General features: G+C 46.6%; 1 long non-coding RNA gene across 1 annotated transcript; it reads left to right on the top strand.

The window, feature by feature from the left end:
- Positions 1-9,820: 9,820 nt before the first annotated feature.
- Positions 9,821-11,612, top strand: LOC116557169. Its single transcript, XR_004271387.1, has 2 exons — positions 9,821-9,958; positions 11,361-11,612. It is a non-coding gene; the product is annotated as an uncharacterized LOC116557169 (long non-coding RNA).
- The last annotated feature ends 948 nt before the right edge of the window (positions 11,613-12,560 follow it).

Genomic DNA, 12,560 nt, shown 5'->3' with positions numbered 1-12,560 from the left:
ACCAATTTTATACAGATCTTAAGGGAAAGAGGATCCCTGTGGCTATCTGGGTTGCATAAACGGGTGAACCAAGGCCTAAAGAGGTTGGGAGCTCTGCCTACAGTCACACAGCTAATTATTATTGGAGCCAGAACTGGACGCCATGCCTTGCCCAGATCTCAGCACTTTCCTTTGCATGGCTCAAGCGGCATTCCCTTTCTTCTGCATCTTCTCTAAAACCTGGAAACATCCAAAGTTTTCTTTCCCTGAACTTGGCTCTTGTGAGCCCTTCGCCCAGTACGTGGGGCTGCCTGGGAGCTCTGCATGGAGCCAGGAGGAGGAGCTTGCATGGGCATGGAGGATCAGACTCCAGCCTCTTTAGGAGACTGGAATCTCAGGTGTCTGGAAGAGAAGCCCAGGATGCAGGACCCAGCAAGAGAAGAAAACGCGTGGGCAAGAAGAGCAGAACAAGAAGAAACGAGAGAGAATAAACAGCTAAGAGAAAGGATGAGTATTTGTTGCTGAGTTCCTACTTAACCAGGCTTTTGCATATTTTATTTAATCTTTACAAAATTTTTAGTTTCAGGGAACACAGCATAGCTGAGTGAGGGGAAAGAAAGGGGGTTAGAGGTAAAAATGGGGATTGGCAGAGGCCGTGCTGTGAAGGACCTTGAATTGGCTGAATTAGTGAGTGAATGAACAAACCGAACGAACAGAGCTTACACCTTGTGAAAGTTGTCAGAATCAGCAGGGGGTCGCTAGTGTTAAGAAAACCCTGACAAATAGAGCCTGGGAAGGCCATGAAGAGAGAGTTCCCAAGCGTGTATGCCTGATAACAAAAACCATCACAAAAGACTACAAAATCACAACCTCACACAAAAGCCATTGCAACCTTACACACACACACACACACAAATACTTCTGAAAGGACATCTGCTCAGCAACTGCCTGGTCAACCTTAGACTGGCGTTGCCCTTGTTATCTTTGTAGCCAAGGATAATTATTTGTTTTTCTTTTCTTTTCTTTCTCTCTCTTTCTTTTCTCTTTCTTTCTTTTCCCTCCCTCCCTCCCTCCCTCCCTCCCTTCCTTCCTTTCTTTCTTTCCTCTTTCTTCTTTCTTTCCTCTTTATCTCTTTCTTTCTTTCTTTCTTTCTTTCTTTCTTTCTTTCTTTCTTTCTTTCAGACAGGCTCTTGCTCTGTCACCCAGGTTGGAGTGTGGTGATGCAATAATGGCTCACTGTAGCCTCGACCTCCCCAGCTTAAGTGCTCCTTCCACCTCAGCCTCCCTAGTAGCCAAGACTACAGGCACACACCACTATGTCTGGCTAATTTTTGTATTTTTTTGTAAAGACGGGGTTTTGCCATGTTGCTCAGGCTGATCTCGAACTCCTAGGTTGAAATGATCCTCCCGCCTAGGCCTCCCAGAACGCTGGGATTATAGGCGTCAGCCACTGCACTGGCCAAGGATAATTATTTCTAAACAGTTATGTAATCCTCTTCATTGCCTTTCCTTTAAAAACCTTTCTCTTCTTTCACCTCCTGGAATATGCACATAGTTTACTGTGGCATGTGCTATATTCCCAAGTAAACCTCTTTTCTTTGAGAGAGTCTCTCTCTGTTTGGCTTGACAACTTATATTCATTTGCTCAGGCTGCTGCAACAAGGTACCACTAACCAGGCAGCTTAAACAGCAGACTTTTATCGTCTTACAGTTCTAGAGGCCAGAAATCCAAGACCAGCGTGTTGGCAGGGTTGGTTTCTTTTGAGGGCTGTGAGGGAAGGATTTGTTCCAAGACTTTCCCCTTGCATCTGGGGATTTGCTGGCGATCTCTGGTGTACCTTGGCTTGTAAAAGCATAAACCCAATCTCTGCCTTCTCTTCTGTGCCATCTTTCCGGAGGGCATGTCTGTGTTTAAATTTCCCCTTTTTAGAAGGACTCAGTCATATTGGTTGAGGTGCCCACCCCACTCCAGTGTGACCTCATCTTAACTATTTAATCTGCGGCCACCCTGTCTTCGAAGACAGCTTACTTTCTGAGTTACTGTGGGTTAAGACTTTGACATGTGGATTTTGGGAGAGGACACAACTCATCCCATAACAACACCTAAGTGAAACCTTGAGAAAAGCTGGGTTAAGCAAAATTCAACAGATTTCTTTACTCCAGGGCCTCTGTGGCAGTTTTACCATGTGGCCACAAATCTCTTACACTCCTCCCGTTAAGAGATGGGGTCTCTGTCTCCTCCCTTGAATCTGGGAATGATAGAATATGGTGGAAATGAGGTTATGTGACTTTTAGGGCTGGGTCCTAAAAGATCATTCCACTTCTGCCTTATTTGCTGAAACATGGAGCTGTCAGATAAGAGATTTGAATACCAAGAGGCCATCCTTCTGAGAGCCACATGTAAAGGCTCTGCAGTCCCAGCTAAGCCCAGACCTTCAGCTATCCTGCTAAAGTTCCAGACAGGTGAGTTAAAAAGCTACCTAGCTGAGCCAGGCGCGGTGGCTCATGCCTGTAATTCCAGCACTTTGGGAGGCCAAGGTGGGCAGATCACTTGAGGTCAGGAGTTCAAGACCAGCTTGACCAACATGGTGAAACCCTGTCTCTACTAAAAATACAAAAATTAGCCGGGGATGGTGATGGGCGCCTGTGGTCCCACCTACTTGGGAGGCTGAGGCAGGAGAATTGCTTGAACCTGGGAGACGGAGGTTGCAGGGAGCTGAGATGGTGCCAGGCACTCCAGCCTGGGGAAAAAAAAAAGCTACCTAGCAGGGCATAGTGGCTCATGCCTGTAATCACAGCACTTTGGGAGGCTGAGGCGGGAAGATCTCTTGAGCTCAAGAGTTTGTGATCAGCCTGAGCAACACGGTGAAACTCCATCTCTACAAAAAATAGAAAAATTAGCCAGGCATGGTGGTGTGTGCCTGTAATCCCAACTACTCTGGAAGCTGAGGTGGAATGATCGCTGGAACCCAGGGAGGTCGAAGCTGCAGTGAGTTGTAATAACTCCACTGCGCTCCAGCCTGGTCAACAGAGTGAGACCCTGTCTCAAAAATAAATACATAAATAAATAAATAATAAATTGAACAAGTGATAATACCAGGGACTTGAACCCTTCAGCCCAGCTTTTCTAGACTCAGCCGTTTGAGGCTTCCCAGTTGAAATCTCAGAGAGTTCTCTTCCTTGAGTCCTGAGCCATACAATTAATGAACATCATAAAATGATGTTGTTTTAAACGACTAAGTTAAGGCTGTAAATTTATTAGGGTTTGCCAGGGAAACAGACCAATAGAATTTAATCTACATCTGTATCTATATCTATAGCTCTCTACATAATTTTATATCAATCTATAGATATAGATCTATATATAATTTGATATAGAGGTATATCAAATTCTGTCTATATATAAAATTTCCATAGGATATACATATTCAATAGGATATATGTATCTCCTATTGGTCTCTTTAGAGAATCCCTTCCACCCCACTATATATAAAGTTTTATTTTAGGAAACTGGCTCACGCAATTATGGAGGCTGGCAGTAGCTCGAGTCTGAAGGCAGACTGCAGGCAGAATTCTCTCTTCTTCAGGAGAGGTCAGTCTTTTTCCTCTTTAGGCCTTCAACTGATTGGATAAGGCCCACCCATGTTATGGAGAAAAATGTGTTTCACTCAAAGTCTATGGGTTTAAGTGTTAACCTCATCTAAAAATTCCTGAGAGCAACATCTAGACTAGTGTTTGACCGAAAATCTGAGTATCATGGTCTAGCCAAGTTGACATAAGATTAACCCTTGCAGGCTGGTTGGTTATGCAGTAGCAGGTAAGTAAGACAGCCTCTCACAGCTGCTGTGTGTCATGACTTTCCACATGGCTGCTTATATGCCTAACTTTCCAATTCTATTTGGAATTGAAACGAGGAAAAAGGGAGGTGGAAGATACTCATCTCCCTTTCTCCGCATCCATCCTGTTTTTTTAAAACAGAGACCTGTTTGGATGTGGTGTTCTGCAGAACACCTCTTAAGAAACTCGGGCCCAGAGTTGGAGTCAGACACGACCAGGTTGAACTCTTGAGGGTGCGAACTCTTAGCTCTGTGACCTGGGGCAATTTACTTCAACTCACTGAGCCTCGGTATCCACATCTGCATAGTGAAATAATCATACTGGGCTCGGTGATGTTGCAAGGCACAAATTAACTGAACCATGGAAAGGACTCAGTTCAGTACCTGAGCAAATGGTTTTTATTCCTATATTATTCATTTGTTTGTTTTTTTATTTAACAGTAGGCCCCAAATTTTACCAGTCTGCAGTGCTGCTCTCTCTGTTTCTCTCTCTCTCTTTTTTTTTTTTTTTGAGACAACGTCTGGCTCTGTTGCCTACGCTGGAGTGCATTGGCTCACTGTAACCTCTGCCTCCTGGGTTCAAGCCATCCTTCCACTTCAGCCTCCCTAGTAGCTGGGACTATAGGCGTGCACCACCACGCATGGTTAATTTTTGGATTTTTTGGAGAGATGGGGTTTTGCCATGTTGCCCAGACTGGTCTCAAACTCCTGAGCTCAAGCGATCCTCCTGCTCGGCCTTCCCAAATGCTGCGATTACAGGCATGAGCCACAGCGCCCAGCCTGCTCTATCTTTTAAGACCTTAATTGTGATGTTCAGGCTCCTGTCCCATTAGATTTCCAGAAGATTCTCTCCATTCTCCTTTCCTTTGCTTTGTTGTTTTGTTTTGGTTTGATTTTTGTTTTTTCCTCTTCTTTTCACTTTCTTTTGTACAACCAGGTTTCCCTCGCTGGGGAGCACGGGCGTGCTCCGCCGATCCATCTTGCCTGTCACTGTAGCCAGCTGCGCTCTCTGGACCGCTGCCTCATGTCTCCCACGAGGCACGGCTCTCTCCTTGCTTCAGCTCCCCTCCTTCTCCCTCCAGCTGCTGCTGCTCTGCCAGGTGCACCTCCCCCTCCACCCCGGGCCCAGGACAGACCCTCTCCTCGTTGTCCACAGCCCCAGCAAAGAACAAGCTGCAGCTTTTATGCTGAGTCTACTGAAAGTTCCAGGATGATAGAAGGGAAGGAGGCGTGAAGTGTTGCACCCAACTACTCCCAGAGGCAATGTGCTCAGAGCCCAGGGCCCTCACTGGGCACACGCACTCACACAGCACACGCCTCAGTGGAAGGGCATGGAATTTCTTGGAGCCCATGCCCACCACAGCCCAGTCGAAGGCCTGTCCAGTTGAAGGCTTGCCTCTCCATAGCCTCATTGTCTGACCTCATTCCAGGATGCTGGCAGTGGAAATTTCCACTCCCTTCAGGAAAAATCTGGCCCTGTTGTCAAGGGGTATGTTGCCCTGGGGTCCTCTATATTAGTCAGGGTTTTTCAGATAAACAGGAAGATAGCAGTCTCTCTCTCTTTCTCTCTTTTTCTCTCTCTCTCTCTCTATCTGTAACTCCACATATAGATTTATAATAAGGAATTGGCTTACGTCATTATGAAGCTGAGAAGTCCAAACTCAGCAAAGCTGATGGTATAGTCCAGTAGTTCTAATCTGAGTCCAAAGGCCTGAGTACCAGGACAGCTGATGATGTAAGCTCCATTCTGCAACCCAGTGTGAAGGCAGAAGAAAACCAATGTCCCAGCTCAGAGTCAGGCAGAGAGAGAGAAAGAGAGAGAGAGAGAGAGAGAATTGCACAGCCTTTTCCTTTTTAAAAACTTGATTTTTTTTTTTTTTTGAGACAGGGTGTCACTTTGTTGCCCAGGCTGCGGTGCAGTGGCACAATCACTGCAGCCTCAACTTCCCTGGCTCAGGTGATCCTCCTGCCTCAGCTTACCAAGTAGCTGGAACTACAGGTGTGCATCAACATGTTTGGCTGATTTTCGAATTTTTTTTTGTAGAGACAAGATCCCTTTATGTTCTTTATATTGCTCAGGCTGACCTCAAATTTCTGGGCTAAAGTGATCCTCCCACCTCGGCCTTCCCAGGTTTTGGGATTACAGTGTGAGCCACCACACTGGGCCTCAGCCTTTTATTCTATTCAGGCCTTCAATGGATTAAAGAAAGCCCACCCACACTGGGGAAGGCCATCTGCTTTACTCAGTGTGCTGATTCAGATATTACACTCATTCAGAAGCACCCTCACAGACACACCCAGCAATAATGTTCAGCCGGCTATCTGGGCACCTTGTGGCCTGGTTAAGCTGACACATGAAATTAACCATCGCAGCCTCAATCATAATCTGAGCCCAGCTTCCCGTCACTGGCACATGGCTCACTGCTCCTTTCTCTATCTCTCTTTTTTTTTTAGAGTCATCCTCACTTTATTTTCCTCCAAGAACCATTTTCTAACTCCCTCACCCTTGCTAAAAAATGTCATCTCCAAAGTGCTCATCCCCATGTCACCTCCGCCACCTGACCCTGCTATTTTCTTTTTTTGTTTGTTTGAGACACAGAATCTCACTCTATCTCTTAGGCTGGAGTGTAGAGGTGCTGTCTCGGCTCACTGCAACCTCCGCCTCCCGGATTCAAGCGATTCTCCTGCCTCAGCCTCCTGAGTAGCTGGGATTACAGGAGGCTGCCACCATGCCTGGCTAAAATTTTTTTTTTTTTTTTTTTTGTATTTTTAGTAGAGATGGAGTTTCACCAATTTGGCCAGGCTGGTCTCAAACTCCTGACCTCAAGCGATCCATTCCCCCCTCGGCCTCCCAGAGTCCTTGGATTACAGGCATGAGCCACCATGCCCAGCCTCCAACCCTGCTGTTTTCTTCATGACACTTAGTACAATCTGTAACACTCTTGCTTATTCTTCCTGTGTATCATCTGTATTCTCAACTAAAATATAAGTTCTGTAAGGACAGGGGTTTTGTCTGTCTTGTTCTTCACTGCGTCTCCTCGTGCCTCAGTGCCTGGCACAAAGTGGGTTTTAATAAATTTCTTTTTGCCAGCTTAGACAACATGGCAAGACCCTGTCTCTACAAAAAATACAAAAATTAGCTGGGCATGGTGGCATGCTCCTGCAGTCCCTGGTACTTAAGAGGCTAAGGCGGGAGTATCACCTGAGCCTGGGAGCTTGAGGCGCAGTGAATGATGATTGCACCACTGCACTCTGGCCTGGGTGACAGAGCAAGATCCTGTCTCAAATAAATAAATACATAACTTTTTTATGAATAAATGAATGAATGAATGAATGTGGATTCTTATTGTTCAATTTTGAAGCTTCATGTGAACTTGCAATTTAACCTCCTCCTCTCTCTGCACCAAGAAACTTCAGCAAAGTGCACAGACATGTCTTGGAGGAATGGATGGATTCTTTTTCTGGGTGGCAGTTACAGGAAAGGGCTGAATATCAATGGTGATTAACAGAGAAAACCCACATGGAAACAGGAGCCTGAAACCAAGAGAAACCATGATGATATAAACCCCCAGGGATTTATAGGAATCCCAGTAGAGCTTTGGAATCTCCTAGAGCATGGAGTGAGGCTTGAGCCAGGCTCTCAGGGGACCTGAGCGCTTCCCCTCACTTCTTCCTCAAAGGATGCTGTGTTACTTTGCATGGGCTGCTTGCTAACAAAATACCACAGCTGGAAAGCTTACACAACAGAAGCTTACTGTCTCGCAGTTCTGGAGGCTTGAAGTCCAAGAGGAAGGTGTTGGTAGGGTTGGTTCCTTCTGAGAGCTGTGAGGGAGTCATCTGTTTCAGGCTTCTCTACTTTGCCATCTTCATGTTCACATGACATTTTCCCTGTATGCATATCTGTGTTCAAATATCCCCTCCTTAAACAAACACGAGGTTCAAGAGATCCTCCTGCCTCAGCCTCCCAAATAGCTGGGATTACAGGCATGCGCCGCCACGCCCAGCTAATTTTTGTATTTTGAGTAGAGATGGAGTTTTGCCATGTTGGTCAAGCTGGTCTTGAACTCCTGAGCTCAAGTGGTCTGCCTGCCTCAGCCTCCCAACGTGCTGAGATAATAGGCATGAGCCCCTGCGCCCGTCCTTAACTTGATTCTCTCTTTAAAGACCTGTGGGTCACTCTATTTGTCAGGGTTCTCTGGAGAGACAGAACCAATGGGTTGGATGGATAGATAGACAGATAGACAGACAGACAGATAGATAGATGGATAGATAGAGGATGGATGATAGATAGATGATAGATAGATAGAGGATACATGACAGATAGATACATTATTGATACATAGATACATGATGGATAGATACATGATTAGATAGATAGATGCATGATTGATAGATACATGATAGATAGATAGATAGATAGATAGATGCATGATTGATAGATAGAGAGGGAATTCATTACGGGAAGTGGCTCATACAATTATGGAGACTGAGAGTCTCATGACAAGCTTCTGCAAGCTGGAGACCCTGGGATTCTGATACCATGATTCAGTCCAAGTCTGAAGGCCTCAGAACCAGGGAAGCCAAGTGTGTGACTCACAGTCTGAGGTCGAAGGTTTGACAACCTGGGGTCAGAGCGGAGGGGCGCTGGGTGAAGTCCTGGAGTCCAAAGGCTGGGGAACTTAGAGTTGCCCAAGAGCAGGAGAAAAGGAGTGGGTCCAAGTCCAGCAGACAGAGAGACATATTTGCCCTTCTCTGTTTAGCTCACTCTGGGCCCCCAGCAGATTGGATGGTCCCTGCCCACACTGAGGTGGATCTTCCCTGTCTCGTTCATTCAGACTCACATGCTAATCTCCTCTGGAAATATCTTCACAGACATACACCAAAATCATGCTTCACCAGGTTTCTAGTTATTCCTTCATGCAGTCAAGTTGACACCTGTGGTGTTATAATACCTGTTGGTTTTTGTCCATAGTCCCTGGCTTTTAACTCCCAAAGCCCTTGTTACAGACTTTGTAAAGAATGCTGGTGTGTTCGGCCTTACGTGCAGGCCTCTGACTTTCTCCTGCCCTCTTTTCACTCCAATGTTCCCTCACCTTTCCGACTGACTGTGAATCTTAAGACCTCCCATGAGAGGGTCCCACCCTCTCTGCTAGGGGAAGGAATGGTGATGTCATGAAGCTTCCACAAAAACCCTAGAGGGGCTGGGCATGGTGGCTCATGTCTGTAATCCCAGCACTTTGGGAGGCTGAGGCGGGCAGATCATGAGGTCAAGAGATCGAGACTATCCTGGCCAACATGGTGAAACCCCCTCTCTACTAAAAAATACAAAAATTAGCTGGGCATGGTGGTGCGCGCCTGTAGCCCCAGCTACTCGGGAGGCTGAGGCAGGAGAATTGCTTGAACCTGGGAGGTGGAGGTTGCAGTTAGCTGAGATTGCACCACTGCACTCCAGGGTGGCGCCTGGTGGCAGAGAGAGATTCTGTCTCAAAAAAAAAAAACAAAAACAAACAAACAAACAAAAAAAACCCAAGAGGGGCAGGGCTTGGGGAGCTTCCAGACAGATGAACATGTGAAAGGAAAATATCTTGGGCCCCCAAAGTCACTAAGCTAAAGGGAAAAGTCAAGCTGGGAACTGCTCACAGCAAACCTGCCTCCCATTCTATTCAAAGTCACCCTTCTGCTCACTGGAATCAATGTATATCTGATGGCCTCCTTTGGAGAGGCTAATCAGAAACGTAAAAGAAGGCAACCATTTCTCTCTTATCTACCTGTGATCTGGAAGCCCTCTCCCCACTTCAAGTTGTCCCATCTTTCCAGAAGGAAGCAATGTTCATCTTACCACATATGTGGATTGATGTCTCACATCTCCCTAAAATATATAAATCAAACTGTGCTCTGCCCACCTTGGGCACATGTCAGGACCTCCTGAGGTGGCGTCATGGGCGCAAGTACTCAACCTTGGTAAAATAAGTTTTATATTCACTGGGACCTGTCTCGAATTTTCAGGGTTCACAAACACATGGAGACTCCCAGAGGGTGGTGCCCAGGGAGGGTATGGAAGCTCTGCACCCCTACCCCTACGTTGCCCTATACAGCTCTTCATCTGCATCCTTTGCAGTATCCTTTATAATAAATTGGTAAATGTAAGTAAGTGTTTCCGAGTTCTGTGAGCCACTCCAGAAAATTAATCAAATCCAAAGTGGGGGTTGGGGGAACCCCTACTTGAAGCAGGTCTGTCAGAAGTTCCAAAGTTGCAACTGGAGTGTGTGTAGAGAGGCAGCTTTGGGGACTGAGCCCTCAACCTGTGGGATATGATACTATCTCCAGGTAGATGGTGGCAGAACTGAGTTACAGGACACCCGGCTGGTGTCTCCTGCTTGGTATGTGGAGAAACCGGCCCCCCACATTTGGTTACGGAAGCCTTCCGTGGTGTGAGAGTAGAGGAAGAAGGCAGTTTGAGGAGAGTCTTCCCCTACACAAAATTAACCGTCACAGTCACACTCTGAGGTACTGTGGGTTACGATGTCAAACTACACATTTTAGGGGAGGAAACAATTGAACCCCTAACAAGTGCCAAAGTGGACACTTCCAAGCTGCTCCAGGAAGAGTGGGGGTATTCTGTAAGCCCTAACCCAGAGGAATACTATGATGGACAGATAAAAGCAAAGCATTCCATTGCTTTTATCGGCTCAGCATCCATCTCCCTTTTCCTGCGTACACACCCTGACTTTTCTTTGAGGACTCACTCCATGATGCCCTCAGCCCATATGGTTAAGATAGAATTGGTCTCACCCCAGAAACAAGATTGGGCGTACCTCTGGGCGTGATGGCTCACACCTGTAATCCCAGCACTTTGGAAGGCCTAGGGGGTGGATCACTTGAGGTCAGGAGATCCAGGCCAATCTGGCCAACTTGATGAGACTCTGTCTTTACTAAAAATACAAAAACGTTATCCAGGGGTGATGGTGCAAGGCACCTGCAATCCCAGCTACTAGGAGGGCTGAGGGGGGAAGATTGCTTGAACCCTGGAGGTGGAGGTTGCAGTGAGCCATGATCCTGCCACTGCATTCCTGCCTGGACGACAGAGCCAGACCCCATCTCAAAAAAAAAAAAAAAAAAAAAAAAAAGAGAGAGATTGGGCATATGACCCAGGTCTAGCCAATCAGCATATTTCACCCTCCAGTCACAGTGATTGGTTCCCTGTGAGCACATGACCAAAGCTGAGCCAACCAGACTTAATTCTAGGAGCTAACAGGTTGAAAGCCTGGGAGTGCTGAGGACCATTTTTCCCTGAGAAATGAGCCAGAGACCTAGAGAAAAACAGGTGAGAGTTGTAGAGAGACTGAGCCCACTGGTGTGGTTATAGCCCCTGAATTGGGCTGTGCCTCAAGATAACTTTAGTGGTGGCCTTTTCAGTTACAATGCAGTCCCTTTTTGCTTTAATGCCAGTTCTATGTGGGGTGAAGTGATTTGTAACCCAAAGTGTTCTAATGAATGTTACTATGCCTCCTCCTCCCTCCCGTTTGTGTACCTTGATCATTCCAGGAAGCCGCCAGTAGGAAATCTTGACCAAGGAAAAGAGAATTTCTTTCAGGCTTCCTGCACTGTCTCAAAAGAGCCTGGTTGAAAGCCCCAGTGGAGATGCCTGTAATTGGCCAACGAGGGCCAGCAGCCGGGCCGGGGCTGCGTGCCAATAAATAACTCAAGCAGTCTAAACTCTCGGGGTTTTATAATTATGTGAGAAGACCTAAGATTTCTGTAAGGCAGGGGTCAGCAAATTAAAATTCTCCCAGGAGCTAAGGGCTTCTGAATGCTTGTTTCTGATAATCTTGTTTATGTCCTGGGGTAAATAAATCTGTCTTTTGTTCTGTAGTATTCAACTCTCAGCAATGTTTGTAATTAAAGGGGCGGAAGGTGGAGAAATGAATGAGTTCTTTAATGGGCTCTGTTCTGGGTCACATGGAGTAAGAAAAAAGGCCCTCGTGAGCAGGGGTTTGGGTGGCCTGCTCTGCCCTGGGAAATGGTGGTAAAACACTGGGCAGCTGTTGATCAGGTTGCAAGGGGGAGGGAATCCATCATCATTAGCCTGAGCAGTGAGCACAGGCTGAGCCCCCACTGTCTGGGGCTCGGGTTCCCCTGAGATATGGAGAGAAGCAGAGGGAATGTCTGGTTTCAGAAGTCACCTCATGTCAAGAATCTCCAGGCACAAGTGTCACTTATCCTCTGCTTTTCCTCAAGCTCGGCTCTGGGGGTTGACCAGAGGACAAAACAGAGCAAACAGAATCCTACCCGATGGTCAGATAATCCTGGCTTATAACAGGGTGTGACAGAATTAGGTTAATGAACACACAACACAAATAATAACAATAACAGATACCACAGGTAACGCATGTTGAGCAAGGCGCTGTGTTAAGTGCAACATACATAATTTCTTTTTTTTTTTCTTTTTGTTTTTGAGACAGGGTCTCGTTCTGTTGCCCAGGCTGGAGTGGTGCAGTGGCACAGTATCAGCTCACTGCAACCTCTGCCTCCTGGGTTCAAGTGATTCTCCTGCCTCAGCCTCCGGAGTAGCTGGGACTACAGGCACATGCCACCATGCCCAACTAATTTTTGTTGTTTTAGTAGAGACAAGGTTTCGCCATGTTTGCCAGGCTGGTCTCAAACTCATGGCCTCAAGTGATCTGCTTACCTTGGCCTCCCAAAGTGCTGGGATTACAGGTATAAGCCACCATGCCTGGCCTATAC

This window comes from Sapajus apella, unplaced genomic scaffold (genome assembly GCF_009761245.1).
Source record: "Sapajus apella isolate SASKATOON/1434 unplaced genomic scaffold, GSC_monkey_1.0 scaffold2, whole genome shotgun sequence".
Classification (NCBI taxonomy): domain Eukaryota; kingdom Metazoa; phylum Chordata; class Mammalia; order Primates; family Cebidae; genus Sapajus; species Sapajus apella.
The sequence above is the reverse complement of the archived record's forward strand: the minus strand, read 5'-3'. Positions and strand labels throughout refer to the sequence as shown.